Consider the following 18140-nt stretch of genomic DNA (forward strand, 5'->3'; position numbering starts at 1 on the left):
CGGTGGCAGAGGATGACTCTGAGCTAGCTTTAGGCCCATAACGTGGGACTTCACCTAACGCACTGTCCTCCGGCCATCAAAAAGATAGATTTGTGTCCATCTGCGATCCAGAAGGCTCAAATGGTTCAAATGGCTCTGATCACTATGGGACTTAACATCTGTGCTCATCAGTCCCCTAGAACTTAGAACTACTTAAACCTAACTAACCTAAGGACATCACACACATCCATGCCCGAGGCAGGATTCGAACCTGCGCCCGTAGCAGTCGCGCGGTTCCGGACTGAGCGCCTAGAACCGCGAGACCACCGCGGCCGCCGATCCAGAAGGCAAATGCTGCTGGCCTACTGTACTATAGTCACAGGACTCTTGATAAAATATGCATATATTGATTTATCAATATTTTTTCCGTAAAGCGCCACAAATGTCGATCATATTTTTTGCCTCGATATTTCGTTATATCGATATCGGAATTGCAATATCGAGTGCTGATATTTTTATTTCAAATTATATTATTTTTTCTCAATTCTCGGTAAATATTTGAAGTTCTTCTGTTGAAATAGCAGTAGAAAATAATTTTACTTTCACTGTGTGGAGGGGTTTGACTAGTTTTCGAGTTTTTATCAAGCCTGGTCTTTCTCTTTGACTGTGTGAAGCAATTATAGACAGTACACAAGAAGGAGCCCAACTGCGTTGCTGACTGGCGATGTGAATGGAATAACAAGATTTCCGATTTGAAGAAATAGCACACAAGTTGTGTTAAAAAAAAAAGAAAATTACAATTTTTAACTCAATTAATGTGCTATTTCTTCACATCGGCATTCTACGAAAACAGTTGCGCTATCAACAGAAATTGCAACGTTTAACTTGACCAGGCAATTTTGACACTACAATTGCCAAGTCGCTGGCGTTTGCAGGAATGAAGAAACAGAAAAGTTGACATGAAGTGTTCCGGACAAATCTGATATGTGACGAAACGATGGACCTATCGAACGCCTCTCATTCTGCCACTTACGTGCAGTTACCATTGTTAGCAAAGTGGTTGTCGCCAAGCGTCAACGCGCATCGTTTTCCTTTTAGTTTTTGTTCTTCTATGGAGGATAGGCAGGCTGCTAGCTCGTTGATGTACGGAATATCTAATAACAGACCAACACGTAAATATACAGCTCTAAAATTGGCAGTATGTTTACAGCGTGCACCCTATATTTTTATAGGTCGGTAGGTCGATATTTTTCCCTCGGTTTATCGATATATCATTACTTTCTGTCGATGTATGAAGGGCCGATAACGATATTTATTTTAAATATCGATATATCGGATTACCGATACTCTTAAAAATATCAACAGTCATAACACAATACAGTGCTACATCACAAATTTTGTAGCTTATAATGCTAGACCACGCTGCACTAGACAACACCACTTCTGTACTTGGTATCAGAACCTCACTGTCTCTGTAAGGTTGCTGCAGCAATATGCTCTGTCGTGGTGCATCTGGTTGTCGTGATGTATGGCCGTCTCTTGGTTGTCGCTCGGTCATGTAGTCCTGCAGCTCGTTAGCCGATATTTTGGCTAGCACTGACTTCATCTTGAGCCAATGCTCCTCATTTCTTATTATGTTATAGAGGGGTGTATTGCCAAAAACGTTCCTATCATTGTCTATAACATCTTGTCTAGCGGCACATTCCAAGACAATGTGATGCCGATTGCTCCACATTCATAGATATCTGTAGTGCGTTGCCGTATTTTCAGCAAGTAAGTATGGGACAACAGCATTGCCGCAGTTTCCGTTCCCCTCAGATCACTGAAGTTAAGCGCTGTCTGGCTTCGCTAGCACTTGGCTGATCGAGTCGGCCAAGCTCTGTTGGCAAGCGGGGTGCACTCAAGCCATTGTGAAGCCAACTGAGGAGCCACTTGATAGGTAAGTAGCGGATCCGATCATGTTAGCTGACAACGGCCGTGTGAGCGGTGTCGTGATCACATGCCGCACTATATCCGCCTCCTGTGACACCTATAGGCTGACCAACTACTTCCGCCAGCACGAGCGGACGCCGACCACAGAACGCCACCAGAGCTAACTCGCTGGCCGCTTGCTCTAGGTGCAAGGTTGTCTTTCTCGGCTCACAGTGGACCCCGGCCAGTCCGTAATTATAAGGTGTCAAGATGACCAGCGAAGTGTTATTGTGAACTAGGGCTTAAGAGCTCTGATTTTGAGCGTGAGCACGAGCACGCTCTCAGGCTCTTGCTCGCCTCTAGAGCAGTTGCGCCGTGATGGTGTGTGTGGAAATGCGCGCATCATGTGGTCGCGACAACGCGGGAGAAGCACCAGTTGTGAAATCGGACAGAAGCACTTCTGGTGGCGACGCCATCTAACAGCAACACTAGCGAGACAGCATCATGTAACATAGTGCAAGATCAAGAACGAAGCACTCGGATTAAAAAGGGTGCAAGACAGATATTTAGTGTTTCGCCCCTACTGTTCAATCTGTACATCGAAGAAGCAATGATGGAACTAAAAGAAAGGTCCAAGAGTGGAAATAAAATTCAACGTAAAGGGATACCAATGATAAGATTCACTTATGCTATTACTATCTTCAGTGAAAGTGAAGAAGAATTATAAGATCTTCTGAATAGAATGAAAAGTCTACTAACAAAAGCTATGGACTGAGAATAATTCGAAGAAAGACGAAAGTAATGAGATGTAACAGAAATGAGAACAGTGAGAATCTTAACATTAGGGTTGATGGTCACGAAGTAGATGAAGTTAAGGAATTCTGTTACCTACGCAGTAAAACAACAAAGTAAGGAGGACATCAAAAGCAGAATAGCAATGGAAAAAGGGCATTCCTGGCCAAGAGAAGTCTACTTGTATAAAAACATAGCCCTTAATTTCAGGAAGAACTTTCTAAGGATGTACCTTTGGAGTACAGAATTGTATGGTAGTGAAACATGGACTGTGGGACAACCGGAATCGAAGCATTTGAGATATGGTGCTACAGACGAATGTTGAAAATTGTGTGGGCTGATAAGGTAAGAAATGAGGTGGTTCTGAGCGGAGTCGGAGAGGCAAGGAATATATGGAAAACACTGACAAGAATGAGGGCCAGAATCGTAGGACATCTGTTGAAACATGAGGGAATAACTTTCAGGCTGCTATAGGGATGTGTAAAGGGTAAAAACTGCAGAGGAAGTCAGAGATTGTAATATTTCCAGCAAATAAGTTCAAATGGCTCTGACCACTATGGGACTTAACTTCTGAGGTCATCAGTCCCGTAGAACTTAGAACTACTTAAACCTAACTAACCTGAGGACATCACACACATCCATGCCCGAGGCAGGATTTGAAACTGCGACCGTAGCGGTCGCGCGGTTCCAGACGGTAGCGCCTAGAACCGCTCGGCCACCCTCGCCGGCAGCAAATAAGTGTTCGCCTCGATAGCTAAGTGGTCAGCGCGACGGAATGTCATGCTAAGGGGCCCGGGTTCGATTCCCGGCTTCATCATCATCATATCCCGGTCGACGCGCAAGTTGCCGAAGTTGCGTCACCTAAAAAGACTTGCAACAGGCGACCGGTCTATCCGACGGGAGGCCCTAGCCACACGACATTTTAGCAAAGAAGTGAGGACATGATTTCAAGTGCTACTCTCAGATGAAGAGGCTGGCACATGAGAGGAATTCGTGGTGGGCCGCATGAAACCAATCGAAGACTGATGACTCAAAAAGCAAAGTCTTCGCATTTCAGTCTGCAGTCCGAGGAATCTTATCGTTGTACGCAGAAACATGGTTTCGTAAAATGTTTCATGAATCATAAGACATTTAATACTTTCAGAAAGTTGAATTTACAAAGGAACCAAGTGTCTTACCTCCTCCGAGAACACGGAAATGGAAAATGCAAAATGTGAATGACTTGAAAGTGTACAAGAGATCTTTAAACTTACGAAGCTCTCTCAAATTGGGAAGGATAGGGGGAAAATTAAGTGAGTCTGTTATTTTGATAAGTTACAAAATTGCACTACTTTACTGAAAGTCTTTGTACCCTTATACAGATGGTGATTTAATAAAAGAGTATTTGGTAGTTGCTGGTGAGCATTTATGTCCACTCCAGCTGGAAATTTCTCGTGGTGCCATTATCTAACATGATAATCATGTGTCCCACACAGGTTATTATAGACGACGTTCAGAGTCACCTTGCAAAATCTTTGAGGAGAATTTTTTGCATATTCTTTACCGCTTTATAAACGTGTAGGTGACACAAGCACATAGCTGTGACATTCCTATCAGCTATGAGAAAAAGCGTAGAAAATATAGGTTTGTCAAGAAATTTATTAGTCCGTGTGTCTACGGACGGAGCGCCAGTTATGTCGGGAAACAGATCAGGATTCGTAGAGCAGCTGAATTGGAAAATCAAAAAATCTTTGAGTACCCAATTCGTGCTGGCGTGCAGCTTGAACCATCTCCAGTGCGATAGGCGACATAAAGCACTTTTAGATTTCTCTCTGCATTTGCCTCAAGATCGATTTCATTGTTTACACAAGTCTATCCTACTCCCTCCGACTTTGGAGGGTGTTCGATCCTCACTTTCCGCAGACTTTCACTCACCGTTTGCTCGCTCTGCCGTAAACTGTAGTTGGGACTCAGTTAGTGAAAGTTACTTGCTCGGTGTTCGCGTAGTTCTCCTCCTCACGCACCCAATGTCCTCATTTCCTGATACCAAGCTCGTAGCATTCTCAACCGAGGAAGGTTCCTTTATACATATCTAATATATTTTTTTAAAATATACCATTTCAAATGACAGTTACAGTATAGGTTGCCCATAAAGTTACTATATCATTTCAACAAAATCTTAACTTGGAATCTATTACAGATACAGAATTGTTGTTTGTTGTAAATCTTTCAGCTGCTTTCACTCTTTTTTCCATTGTGTTTTGTCGCGGAATTGATTTTGAGGTCATAAAACTGGCATCAGACTAGGAGAGGGTGCAATGTGCTATCTGGTATGCAGAATCCAAATCTGCGAGCAAGTTACTGCGGAACCGTCGGGGAAAACGTAATGTGTCGGTTTAAAGATATTCAAAGATATAGGCAGTTTATAAGACTTTCCTCGAAGTCGACGTCGTCCTGTGTCTAAGGCACGTCTTCAAGGTGCACTTCAACGAAGCCCCCATAAGCCAATACGCCGTGCATCACGGGAATCATAGGAGGCGAGATCAACTGTCGCAAAAATATTTCGTACATGGTTGCGTCTTTTTACAGTAAAAGTGAAAACTGTCCAAGTGTTGCAGCCAAACAATCGTTCTCTGCCGTATACATCGCATGTTCCATGCTGGCATCCATAGGTACTAACAACGGCGGCCTGAAAAGTGCCTATTTGCAGATTAAGCAATACTCCACATTTCTGGTCATGCGAATCGTCACAATATTAGGCTTTGCAGCTCGGAAAACCCCAAGACTTATGTGAACACATCCGCGATAGACCGAAGCTTAACGTTCGGTGTGCCCTAGTGAAAAATAAGGTGATAGGTCAATTTTTCTTCGCAGAGAAATCAATAACGGAAAATGTTTACCTGGACAAACTCAAACAGTTCCTGCAACCACAGATCGAGGAGTGCAGTCATGCGTTACATCCAGCATTTTGATGCATCCATACATAGGCGTTTGAACGTACGGGATGTGCTGAGTGGCCCTTACGCTGAAAGGCGGATGGTTTATAATGGTCCCACTGCACCGCCACCGCTCTCCCTCTATATCACGGGCCTAGACTTTTTCGTGAGCTTACGTCAAGGATGACGTGTACAAAACATCACTCAATAACATCTGCTATCCTTTGTGCACGAATCAAAGAAACAATCACAACTGTTGACTTTGCAGTACTCGGCAGAACTCGAATATGGCCTTGATGTTCTACGAACGACGAGTGGTGCGTACATTATAACTCTGGCAAAACAGAAAAAAACCTAAGAGCTCCTAAACGTTTCACAACAAACCTCAGTGCGGTGGTTCTCATAGTTTCCATATTATCATTTTTTGAAATGATAGTAGGACTATAGACACGCTGTATAAACGCTGATGATAACGGTAACGCTGTTACGATGTAATGGTTAAGCTGCTGGGGAATAGAAATGATCATGCTTATGTTCGAAGTGGAATGATGAGGATGGCGATGTGACCTTGTAGGGGCTAGGGGAGCGAGTGAAATGGAAGGATGGTGTGAAGTGGAGCGTTGTGATTATGGTTGAAAAAAAAAAAGAGTGTATCTCGGGCTGGGTTTCATCGTTGGGTAGCAATAGCTAGTTGACGTCTCGGCGTCAGAGGATGGAGAAGGTACGGAAGTACATGTAAGGTGGTATAATTATAGATGTAGTTACGCAGCAGGGTGGTTTGGTAATTAATCAGTTGGCCCCAGGACATGGTTTCGCGGCTAAATTTTTGGATTCTAAGGTGTTCCAAGAAGAGAATAAGGCGTGGGAAGTGGTTAAGCTGATATGAGAGGCGAGCTGGGGAAGTAGGTATGTGTGAAAGGTGAGGAGGAGAACACGTCTTTCAAGAATTTTAAGGGATTTGTAGAATGTAGTGGAGCCAGATTCCAGACAATGTTGGCATATGTTAGGATGTAGTGCACGAGTGATTTACTGCTGAGGCTAATAGTAGAAGTTTGCAGACACCAGGTACGACGTGTTAGTTAATTTAATCAGTTTCTGGATTTGTGTTGGATTGTGTGTATTCAACGTTAATTTTCTGCAGTTGGTTAGCTAGAGGGATGAGTGGGCTGTAGATGACGTGGTGGATATTTGGATGACGGAAACGCCGAGCGGTGGGACCACAGATGTTATCTTGGTTTTTTCTGTGGTTTTACTTGAAGTTTACTCGTATTACACCGTTCGTCCAGGAGATGCATATGGCGTTGGCGCGTGGGGTCTGGCCAGGTCTCCCCAAAGCATACCGTCTTATTTCGGTGTTCAGGTTACTATCGATGTCAGTTCTGGTATGTCATTGTGCACCTCGACGTAAGGATGTCTATGGAGCAATGACTGTACGGCAGGTTATCGCCTTTACTACCCTTACAGGTGATTGGTAGGCAACAATATACCGGCGTCTTCTACCCACGAGTAGAAGTGATACAAAATCCCGCTCAGTAAAGAGCAGCAATGATCGAACATAGGAAATAACTCGTGCAGTAGCAAATCTTTGTAGAAAGGTAGGGGGGGAGAGCCATGAGTAACATAAGAATGAGTGCAGAAATGTAACGCTTCTGAATTTTTTTATGGAAAAACTCTTAAAGCTTTTTCTATAAAACAAAGGTTATTAACATCCTACGCCTTTATTCTTCACGTCTACGTATTTTCAGCTCTGTGCCTGTAAAGGGCGGTGCAAGATGGCGGTGTGTAACGTAACTATATCGGTGCTTGAGAAACAGCACATGGAGCACCCTCTACTTCAGCATGACAATGCCAGACCACACAGACATCTGCAACAATCCTACGCATTGCCTTCACTTTCATCGATCATCCTCCACACAGTGCCGACTTGGTCCCATCCGATCTTCACCAGTTTCCGAAACTTAGAGAACCCTTTCGAGGGCCGCGCGGAGTAGCCGCGCGGTCGGGGGCGCCTTGTCACGGTCCGCCAGGCTCCCCCTGCTGGAGTTTCGAGTCCTCCCTCGGGCATGGATGTGTGGGTCGTCCTTAGTGTAAGTTAGTTTAAGTTAGATTAAATGGTGTGTAAGCTTAGGGACCGATGACCTCAGCAGTTTGGTCCCATAAGACCTTACCATAAATATCCAAATTTTCCTTTTCAAAAAATGGTTCAAATGGCTCTGAGCACTATGGGACTTAACATCTCAGGTCATCAGACTGAAGCGCCTAGAACCGCTTGGCCACCAACGGCCGGCTTTTCCCTTTCGAGGACTTCACTTTGATAATAACAAAGCTGTGCAAGCAGCGGTGTGGCTGCGGCTCCGTCAACAAAATCAAACATTCTACAATGATGGTAGTCTCTGGTCTCCCGTTCGGAGACCGGGGTGATTACGCTGAGAAATAAATACGTACACATGAATAAAAGAGATGCAGAATGTTAATAAAGTTTGTTCCATTTAAAAAAACTTTAAGAGGTTTCACGTAAAAATATGGAAGGATTACTTTTCACCACTCCCTCGTACTGAAAACCCTGCCTGTCGCGCAATAAGCGTAGGGGTGAGGGTGCGTTTGAAAGTCACTTTGCCGGCCTGTGTGGCCGTGCGGTTCTAGGCGCTACATTCTGGAACCGCGCGACCGCTACGGTCACAGGTTCAAATCGTGCCTCTGGCATGGATGTGTGTGATGTCCTTCGGTTAGTTAGGTTTTAGTAGTTCTACGGGACTAATGACCTCAGAATTTAAGTCCCATAGTGCTCAGAGCCATTTGAACCATTATTTTTTGAAAGTCACTTTTATACGTTATCATTGAATAACTCGAAAATCACGGGCTTCAGCGGATGAATATCCCAGTACAAAATCAAACTACGTTAAATTTTATCCAAAAATATGCCATATTCATATTTTCGACAGGATTACTAGTTTGCACGATGATGGCAACGGAATGTTGAAAACTCGCACGACGCGCATGGGCGGGCAGTATCTTGTGTGTTTTCCGTAGACCAATCCTAGGTGGTTTCCCGACTTGATAGACCACAAAGGTCGTACATCAAATTGTTCGTCTCGACATTCTGCCCACCATTGTGGTACGTTATGAATAGTTTTCGCTTACACCGTGAACAGTTGGGGTACATTGGTCTATATTCCTGCAGAAGAAGTTTTGGATGGGGAGAATTAAATGCTGACACAACAGTACAAGGTTCTGGAAATCAGTCCCACGCAATTCTTGGTGCACGTGTAGATGATAACGATGGAACTAGTGACATGTTGGAACGACATGTAAACTACCGTATTTTTAGGAATGGTAACCCTCTGTTCGCGGTGTCATATGTTTACATGCGGGTTCATTGCAACGGGAGAGAGAATTGTAAGACCGGCGTTTCCGTCAGTGGGAGTTCTACGACGATTGCGTTGCTGTGGGTAGAAGCTCCCGGTTCATGAAGTGTCACAACACGATAAAGTATCCTCCGGAAAGGTGGTTTCTTACCAAGTCTGCTCAAATGGCTCTGAGCACTATGGGACTTAACATCTATGGTCATCAGTCCCCTCAAGTCTGCTCTCTGTAGAGTTTCTGTTACTATGTAGCATTACTCCTAAATTCAATCACAATAGAAGAAAAGTAATGACTATTTACTTTCTAATCAAGAGCTGCCTTTACTGTACGTAGCATACACTTTAAAAGTAGTGCAGTGCTGTACCACAAGCTCCGACATTGTAAATAACAATACATTGCTGCATTTGCTATTCTGAAAACTTATACTCTACATTGATGAGAAGCACTTCTGCCTTCTCTTCGACGGTGTAAACTGTACTGAAGACGGACGACTAAATGATGGCTGTGCATTTTGCTTATGCTTCCATTTGTTTATTGTCAACTCCAGCAAGTGGACGAGTTACGTCACATGCACAGTGTACTCGTACAAGTAGAGGATCGTTAGTGTCAGTTTTGTTTTACGTTTTTAATAACGCCATGTATACGTGAATGATACGCTGTGATACATTTCTGGACAGGACTGAGAACAGGAAGTAGACTGCCGAAAAAAATATCATGTGGTATTCAAAGAACAGGAGCTATTGTTCATATCTTCGCAAAGTAGTTACAAGGAAGGCACTCATGCTTATTAGTGCCCCTTGGTTGCTAAACAACATTAGCCTGATACTCTTCTATTTGCTTCTGCACAGAAAGCTACCGATTGTGGTCGAGATAAATCTGACAATCTGTATAAGGGACACTGCCCAGTCACATTAATGTCACCACTTGTCAGAGTCCTGAAAAATAATTCTTTGCATCGCGGACCGCTGCGAGACGTGCGGGAAGAGTGTCATTGATGATCTGGAAGGTATCGATAGGGATGTGGAGCCATGCAGACTTCAGTGCCGTGGCCAGCTGCGCTGGGTTTCTTGGTTAAGGATCCATGGCGGGAACAGCCCGAACGATTTAGTCCCACAGATTCTCGATTTTGTTTCAATCTGGGGAGTTTGGTGGCCAGTGGAGTAGGGTAAAATAATGCTGGTGCTCTTCGAACCACACATGGACAATGTAAGCCGTGTGTCGCGTTGCGTCGTTCTGCTGAGGGATGCCAGTGTGCTGAGAAAAAACGAACTAGTTTTAGAGGTGGACATTGTCCCCAAGGTGAGCCGTGTGCGGCTCGCGTTCGTGCAGTTTGTTCTTTGGCATTTTGTCACATCGAGTGGTGTCTTGTTTCTTCCTTACTTACTGGCGTAACGAAGTTGCTGGCCCGTGTCTCCCCGATTTGAATGCGCGCCACGATTTGAATCGCGCGCCACAGCCTGCTAGCCAATCAGAAGCCGCGAAGCGGCCAGCGCAGCGACTAAGTGCCGCTCAAGGTCACCCGCCTAGCGAGCAACCAAGAGGCGCTCAGCCTCAATCTTTTAATGAATATTGTTTTCAATTAAAAAAAAATCTCACGGGATAGATAAGGATGGTTCTCGAGTAGGACAACCTTTATTGTCTGTAATACAACATACAGTCACCATTAATCTTTATTTTACAGTTTCCATTACCAACTTTAGCCCATATAAACAGGTATTCATCTGCATTCAATTTCTTCTTCCTTCTAGTACTCAACACAAACGGCATACTAGGAACCAGTGTACTATATGGCTGTTTAGCCAGAATTCCTGCTGTCTCTGCTATGCTCCATATCTTCCATGTAAGAATATTTGCATCTGGAAATGCTTCAAGGCCACCATAGTCACAATGATTGCCCCATACTACAGCAAGTGTAAGCCATGTACTACCTCCAAACACGGCTTGTACATCACATGTAAAGTTCAAACGTAGTCCACGAAATACGTTAGGTCCTCCAATTAGCTGTGGTTTATTGAACTGCCCAGCAAGATCAATGTCTATCGCCTTCAGAGAACGATAAACAGGAACGCTGCGCCGCCAGCGACGACGGTAACCACGTCGCCCAGGCATTGCTGTGGCACGTTAATACAGGTAAACGTAGCAGCAGCGCTTATCGATCTAGTACTGTCTTTGATGTAACCACGAGTATTTCCAGGTGGTGGTGGTGGTGTGTGTGGTCGTCAGTCGGTTGGGACGGAGCAGCGAGGAACGCTCCTAGGCGCGCGGTCAGGCTGGGACCGCTGGTGGCACGCACGCGCTGTCGGATCGTGAGGTGCTAGCAGCGAAAGCGACAAAGTTTGTTGCCCGCCGAACCTGGACGCTGAAGTTGAGTGATAACATGTTATGAAGGCTCAACTATTTTGACATCTCTTCATTCATTTGCGGGTTGTTGCTCCCTGGGCCGTTCGGGCTAGCAGCAACGTATGATGTGTTGGGGTCACCGAAATCTTGCAGCCATCTTCCTATATTGTGATTAATTATTTAATTGACTGTTACTTACCAGTGAAGTGCACCAGCGTTATTTTCTGCCCCGTGGCCGTTAACGCCCCAGTCACCTCTCTGGTCGTTAGCGTACTTTTCCAGCTGTGTGCCTTTCCTAGTGGCATTGATGCTGTCCTGCACGGCGTTTAGTTCGACAGTCTTTTAAGTTTTTTGGCTCATATTTGCTTAGAGTGGTTGTTGTTCCCTTGTCTATTTTTAAACACCCATTTCTGAAGACGTAGTGCTGTTTGTATCCTCGTCCTTGGCCGATATTTGCCATCGTTGTGACGTTGGTTGGACGGAAGGGAACTGGTTAAATTCTTGGTCCGTCCTTGGGCCGTCCCTAGTTTGAGTTGCCATCAGATTATTTAACTTCAACTCTTAGCTGCCTGTCTCACCTCACCTTACGATTGAGCTACCACCTTCTCAGGCCGACCTTTGGAATACTTCTGAGCACCATTTGTTCTGTGAATCTTCAGGTTTTCGCGGCGCAAAGACTGCTCTATTAAGTTTCGGGAATGCAGCCGCATGAATTCTGCTTCTTCTTCTAATATTTCGGCTGTATACCTTTCAGCCATCTTCAGAGAGAGCCGTACGACTGACGCTCCAGCGCTCGCTCCTTCCTTTTAAACTCGCGGACCGCGCCAATGCGCGGTTTCACATTAGATAAATCATGGAATCCGGCACTTTCAATATTGAACTTACAAAGACGTCGCTACAGTTCAACTCCCAGTAATACATTGACCTCCCAGCATGGAGCGAATGCGCAGCCACAGACGTAACTCATGCTTATGTTACGTCTTTGCCGCCGATCAACATCAGTGGCGCCTTGTTTATCTGTGGCCGCATGCGCATTGGCGCGGTCCGCGAGTTTAAAAGGATGGAGCGAGCGCTGGAGCGTCAGTCGTACGGCTCTCTCTGAAGATGGCTGAAAGGTATACAGCCGAAATATTAGAAGAAGAAGCAGAATTCATGCGGCTGCATTCCCGAAACTTAATGGAGCACCATTTGTTCTGTTTGTTTTAGATTGTGATTTTAATTTTAGTTTCAAGTATTGTGCGAGGCCTTTGGCCTTGTATTAATTGAGGTCCTTTTAAATTTTACATAAGAGCCTTCAGCCATGTTAAATTAAAATTTTGAAGTTTGATTTTATTTTAAGAAAGAAACAAATTTTTTCATTAAAATTGGTTCTATCTGAAATTGTTTGTAATCCAGGCCCTAAGCCGTTAGTTGTTCAGTGTGTTATGTGTGGCCTTCAGCTGAGGATTTGCGTGAACCTCTTTTAATCAGGCGTTCAGCCGTGTGTATTCTTTAAAGGAAAATTTTTAATAAGAAAGAAAGGGTTTATTTTAAATTGTTTGTCTGACTTGTTGTTCAGGCCTTCAGTCGTTGTTTCAAATTTGTTTGTGGCCTTCAGCCGTGCAATAAGTTAGTATTTCTTGAATTAGGCTTTTTTCCGTTCTGTTGTAAGTTTTAAAAGAAATTTCTTGGTTGGAAAAATTGTTTATTAATGTGTTTTAATTGTAGTTGTGCGAATTCCTGCCTTCGTCGTCGACGGACAGCAGTCGGTATGGGTGCGGGAATCAGGCGCCTGCTGCGGAGGCCCACACGCACCAACTATCGCTGAACAGTCGTTGAGGAGACGCCGTTGGTGGCCCCTTGGTTCGTCTGAGCGGCCACCCGCTCAACGGTCGCACGTCTGTTCGCCCGTACACATCTCCGCAGCCGTCGATCATTCGTCTCATCCACGGCTTGAGATGACCCACAGTTGCCTCGGCGCCGGTTTTGGATAGCGCCATTTTATCATACACGGTATACTTTAACCACGAATGGGCGCGAACAGATTACGAACTTAGCCGTTTCGAATATACTTCCACCCTTGGCCCCCAGGTGCCACTCCCATTTCGAATATCAGATAAATCTCTCCGTTTCCCCATAACGACAAAGAGCGCACTGTTACCGTGTCATCCCCATGCGCTTCAAACAGGGTGAAAATTACTTAGACCGATAAAATCTGGGAGGGCGCAATGGACGCCGAAACAAAAATTTTTCTCTAACGTCACATTTTCCTGTGAGAGCTTTTTAAAACGACAGAGGCAGTTTTCTCTGGATGAAAATTAATTAATCTAAAAAACTCCGGGGGGGGGGGGTTGCACGGGACAATGAAAACACTTCTTCTAATGTATTTTACTGTGACGACGAAAAGTAACACAAAATATCTTTAAGTCTCCATTACCAAGAGACAACGATATTAAGACAACATAATTATTTCATTTTAAGCTAAGGTTAAAGAATGGCTCCATTGGCTTATAAACAGAGATTACACCGGTGGAGCATGTTCTGTCTAACACGGTCAGAGACTGCAGTAGTGTACGTAATTCTTACAGCTGCTGCTAACTGGGTAAACAGGTCGTCTTCTGATTCAACAGGGGTTTTGTAAATAAAATTGCACATCTCTCGTCGCGCAGAAAAGGCCAGAAGGGTCCAATCAGGGATTCGAGTAGGCCATGGTACAGGACCATCACTGCCAATCCACTTTACTGGAAACTATCGATTCTAGAGTGGACGCACAGAACGACTCAAATGCGCCAGCGCCCCGTTGTGCTGGAATCACATGTGCTGTCTTGTAGGGAGTGGCACGACATCCAGCGACTCTGGTAATGCTCTGGCGAGGAAATTTTTATAATTGTGGTGGTGGTCGTAAGTTCCTATGGGACCAAATTGCTGGGGTCATAGGTCCCTAGGCTTACATGCTTCTTAATCTAACTTATACTAACTGACATTAAGGACAACACACACACACACACAAACACACACACACACACACACACTCACACACACACACACACACACATCGCCGAGGGAGGACTCGATCCTTCGACGGGGGAAGCCGCGCAATCCGTGACAAGGCGCCTCAGACTGATTGTAATAATGGGTCATTTTATGGTCTAGTTCAAATGGCTCTGAGCACTATGGGGCTTAACTTCTGAGGTCATCAGTTCCCTAGAACTTATAACTACTTAAACCTAACTAACCTAAGGACATCACACACATCCATACCATGGGCAGGATTCGAACCAGCGACCGTAGCGGTTGCGCGGTTCCAGACTGTAGCGCCTAGAACCGCTCGGCCACTCCGGCCGGCTTTTATGGTCTAGGTAGGGGATATGGCCCAAGTAAACAGTCACCAACAACATCTGCCCAACACATTCACGGAGAATCGTAGTTGATGAGCGCGACTAAATGTGGCAAGTGGATTCACCTTACACAAAACACGCTTTTTATGGATGTTCAAGGTTCCTTCACGTCCGAACATTGGTTCATCTGTAAGCAGCACACAGGACAGAGTGGTAGGCCGCATTTGACGCTGTTTGAGGTACCACTGCGAAAACTCGGCCCTGGGTGGATAATCATCAGGTTCCAGGTTGTGCACGCGCTGTGAGTGAAATGGATTAACAATTGCTCTCGTAGGACGTTTCTTACGTTTGAAACTTCCTGGCAGATTAAAACTGTGTGCCCGACCGAGACTCGAACTCGGGACCTTTGCCTTTCGCGGGCAAGTGCTCTACCAACTGAGCTACCGAAGCACGACTCACGCCCGGTACCCACAGCTTTACTTCTGCCAGTACCTCGCCTCCTACCTTCCAAACTTTACAGAAGCTCTCCTGCTCTCCTCTCCTGGTTCGCAGGAGAGCTTCTGTAAAGTTTGGAAGGTAGGAGGCGAGGTACTGGCAGAAGTAAAGCTGTGGGTACCGGGTGTGAGTCGTGCTTCGGTAGCTCAGTTGGTAGAGCACTTGCCCGCGAAAGGCAAAGGTCCCGAGTTCGAGTCTCGGTCGGGCACACAGTTTTAATCTGCCAGGAAGTTTCATATCAGCGCACACTCCGCTGCAGAGTGAAAATCTCATTCTGTTTCTTACGTTTGTCGGATTGGTCCCCAAATTACTCGCAATTGTACGAATGCTGAGAGCTATTACTCCCTCTATCGGATTAAAAATATGCTCTCAGGTAACTGTGACGTTAGAAAATATGTATGTCTTGGTGTCCCGTGCGACATGCCAGAGTTTTACAAGCTGCGACATTGTCGCGAAAAACCAGTGACCCGTATATGTAATAAGTTTCCTTTAATTTACGTCTATTTAATTTATGTCTATGGTCACAAACTTTTTGTTAACAAAGGAAACTTATCCCAGAGTTTTTCGGTTTAAATGATTCCCACCCTGTATACCCTCCGCAGCTAGTGCTGCCAGTTTGTCGTCTGTGTGTGTTACTGCACATTGACGATGGAGCACACATTTATGCGACTGAACCGTGTATTATGCTACGTGAGACGTTCAACTAGGCTTTGTTGGGGTCTGTGGTAGTAATCGAAGGCACCAAGGGCGCTGTGAACAACGTAACCGCTGTTGAGGACCACCTGCATCATGTAGTGCCTGGCGTCTCCACCGACGTCGTCGGTACTGTCCAGCAGTGAACTTTCTGCGTCCCAAGGGCGGAATGGTGCTGCAGTGGCTTGAAGAGCTTGATAGTGAACTCATATTACCTTCAAAATATCCACAGGTGTGCTGCCGGTCCATAGTGTCCAACGGGCACAATATTTCGGCGATCATACATGTCGCCATCATCAGGTGAACTGACGGACTGAGCTCCTGTGAACGTGCCGGCACGGAGATCCGTACGCTAAGGCTGCTCAGAGGGAACTGGGTTCGGTCGCGGGAGAAACTCAAAAATCACATCATATTATCTTGGTCACGAAATTCGCCTGAAATGAACCCGACAGAAGAGGTCTTGGACGCTATCGGGCACCAACTCCGCGCGTACAAACCACCTTACAGTAATTTTCGAGAATTGCGTGACCTGTGCGTAGGCTATGATGCAAAGTGCCTCCGGAATCCACCGACGACTTTACGGATGCGTTCCACCGTGTTGCGTTCGAAACGACAGTCAACACGATATTAAGCGAGTGGTCAAAATGATTTAATTCATCAATGTATGTATATATGTATGTATACAGGCAGAACATTAATAAAACCGAAAAACTGCAGGGGCGGATACCTGACTGGAAATGGAAGAAAAAAGATACTATGAACATGTGTCCGGTGTTATGGTTCAAATGGTTCTGAGCACTATGGGACTTACCAGCTATGGTAATCAGTCCCCTAGAACTTAGAACTACTTAAACCTAACTAACCTAAGGACAGCACACAACACCCAGTCATCACGAGGCATGTCCGGTGTTATGAACATGTGTCCAGAAATGCACGGTGTACAAGCATCGACAACAAATCGTCCGGAATATAGTACAGAGCTGCATTCCATCCATGTCGCAACAGATGTTCAAAAGCGGCCTCCATGGGATTCGGTGCACTCTTTCACAGGTCGCATCGTGGATTGCCGCACTTTTCGCACATTCCAACCTCTCTGTCCTCATAACGTCACAGGCGTCGTGAACACGCTGTTGAAGAGTCTCCACATCAGGAATCGGTGCAGCATACACAAGGCTTTTAAGATGCACAAAGAGGTAAATATACAGGAGGTTTAAGACCGGTGATCCAGCAAACGATGCTTCAGGGCCTCCGCGTCCTATCCAACGACTGGGGAAGATGATGTTGAGGTGTCGGCGAATTGTAATGGGGTAGTGGGGTGAGGCTCCGTGATACAGAAACCACATAACCCGTCGTATTGCCAAAGGCACATTCTCAAATAACCATGGCAGACTATTCCGTAGGAAGTCCTGGTTCGTTCCTCTGCCGAGGAGTTGTGGGTTAGGAACCGGACCATGTAAATCGCGGCCAAGAATCCGTGCCCACACATTGATGCTGAACGGATGGTGATGAAACGCCTCAACCATTCCCCGAGGATTGTCTGTAGCCCACAGAGGACGAATATGCAGATTGATGATGCCAGTATTGGTGAAGGTTGCTTCTTCGGCAAAGAGGACTTATAACAGAAATCCCATAACTGTGATGGTCTATTGCAAAAACCATCGACAAAATCCTTCGCGTAGAGGGAATTCCGCTGATGATAATCCTTGCACTCGTTGTATGTGATAGAGATAGTAGCGGTTGTCATGCTGGATACACATAATAGTACACTGACACATAATAGTGCACTGCCTTACATTATGTTGGCAGGCCACTTGCCTGGAACTTGTACGGGGGTCCTTCTCGACACCCTGCAGAACCCGGTCCTCCAAATCTGGTGTATGCTCAATCCGCCGCCTCCCTGCACGTTCGTCTGTCTGAAAGGACACATGATCACACAAACGTGATGTGGTTGGTGACTGTGGGGGTAGTTATTGCGGTATAGCTGTGTTGCCACTCGACAGGTTCCAACTGCTTGTCCGTACATAAACACGACGTTGGTTTGTTCCCGACATGAATACCCAATCACTCTGATGCTTACAGTACGCTGCGTCAATCACACAGCCTACAACACACAAGGAACACACAGCACGTGCTCAGAGGGATCGTCTTTCGTCAGGCCACCTACCGTGGCACTGACGCAATAAGGACCATTTTTCTCAATTTTTCCTCCATTTCCTGTCAGGAATCGTCCCATATATTTACAGGGTGCTCCATTGCTTTTGACCGGGCCAAATATCTCACGAAGTAAGCATCAAACGAAAAAACTACAAAGAACGAAGCTCGTCTAGCTTGAAGG

This window comes from Schistocerca nitens, chromosome 8 (assembly GCF_023898315.1).
Source record: "Schistocerca nitens isolate TAMUIC-IGC-003100 chromosome 8, iqSchNite1.1, whole genome shotgun sequence".
Taxonomy (NCBI): domain Eukaryota; kingdom Metazoa; phylum Arthropoda; class Insecta; order Orthoptera; family Acrididae; genus Schistocerca; species Schistocerca nitens.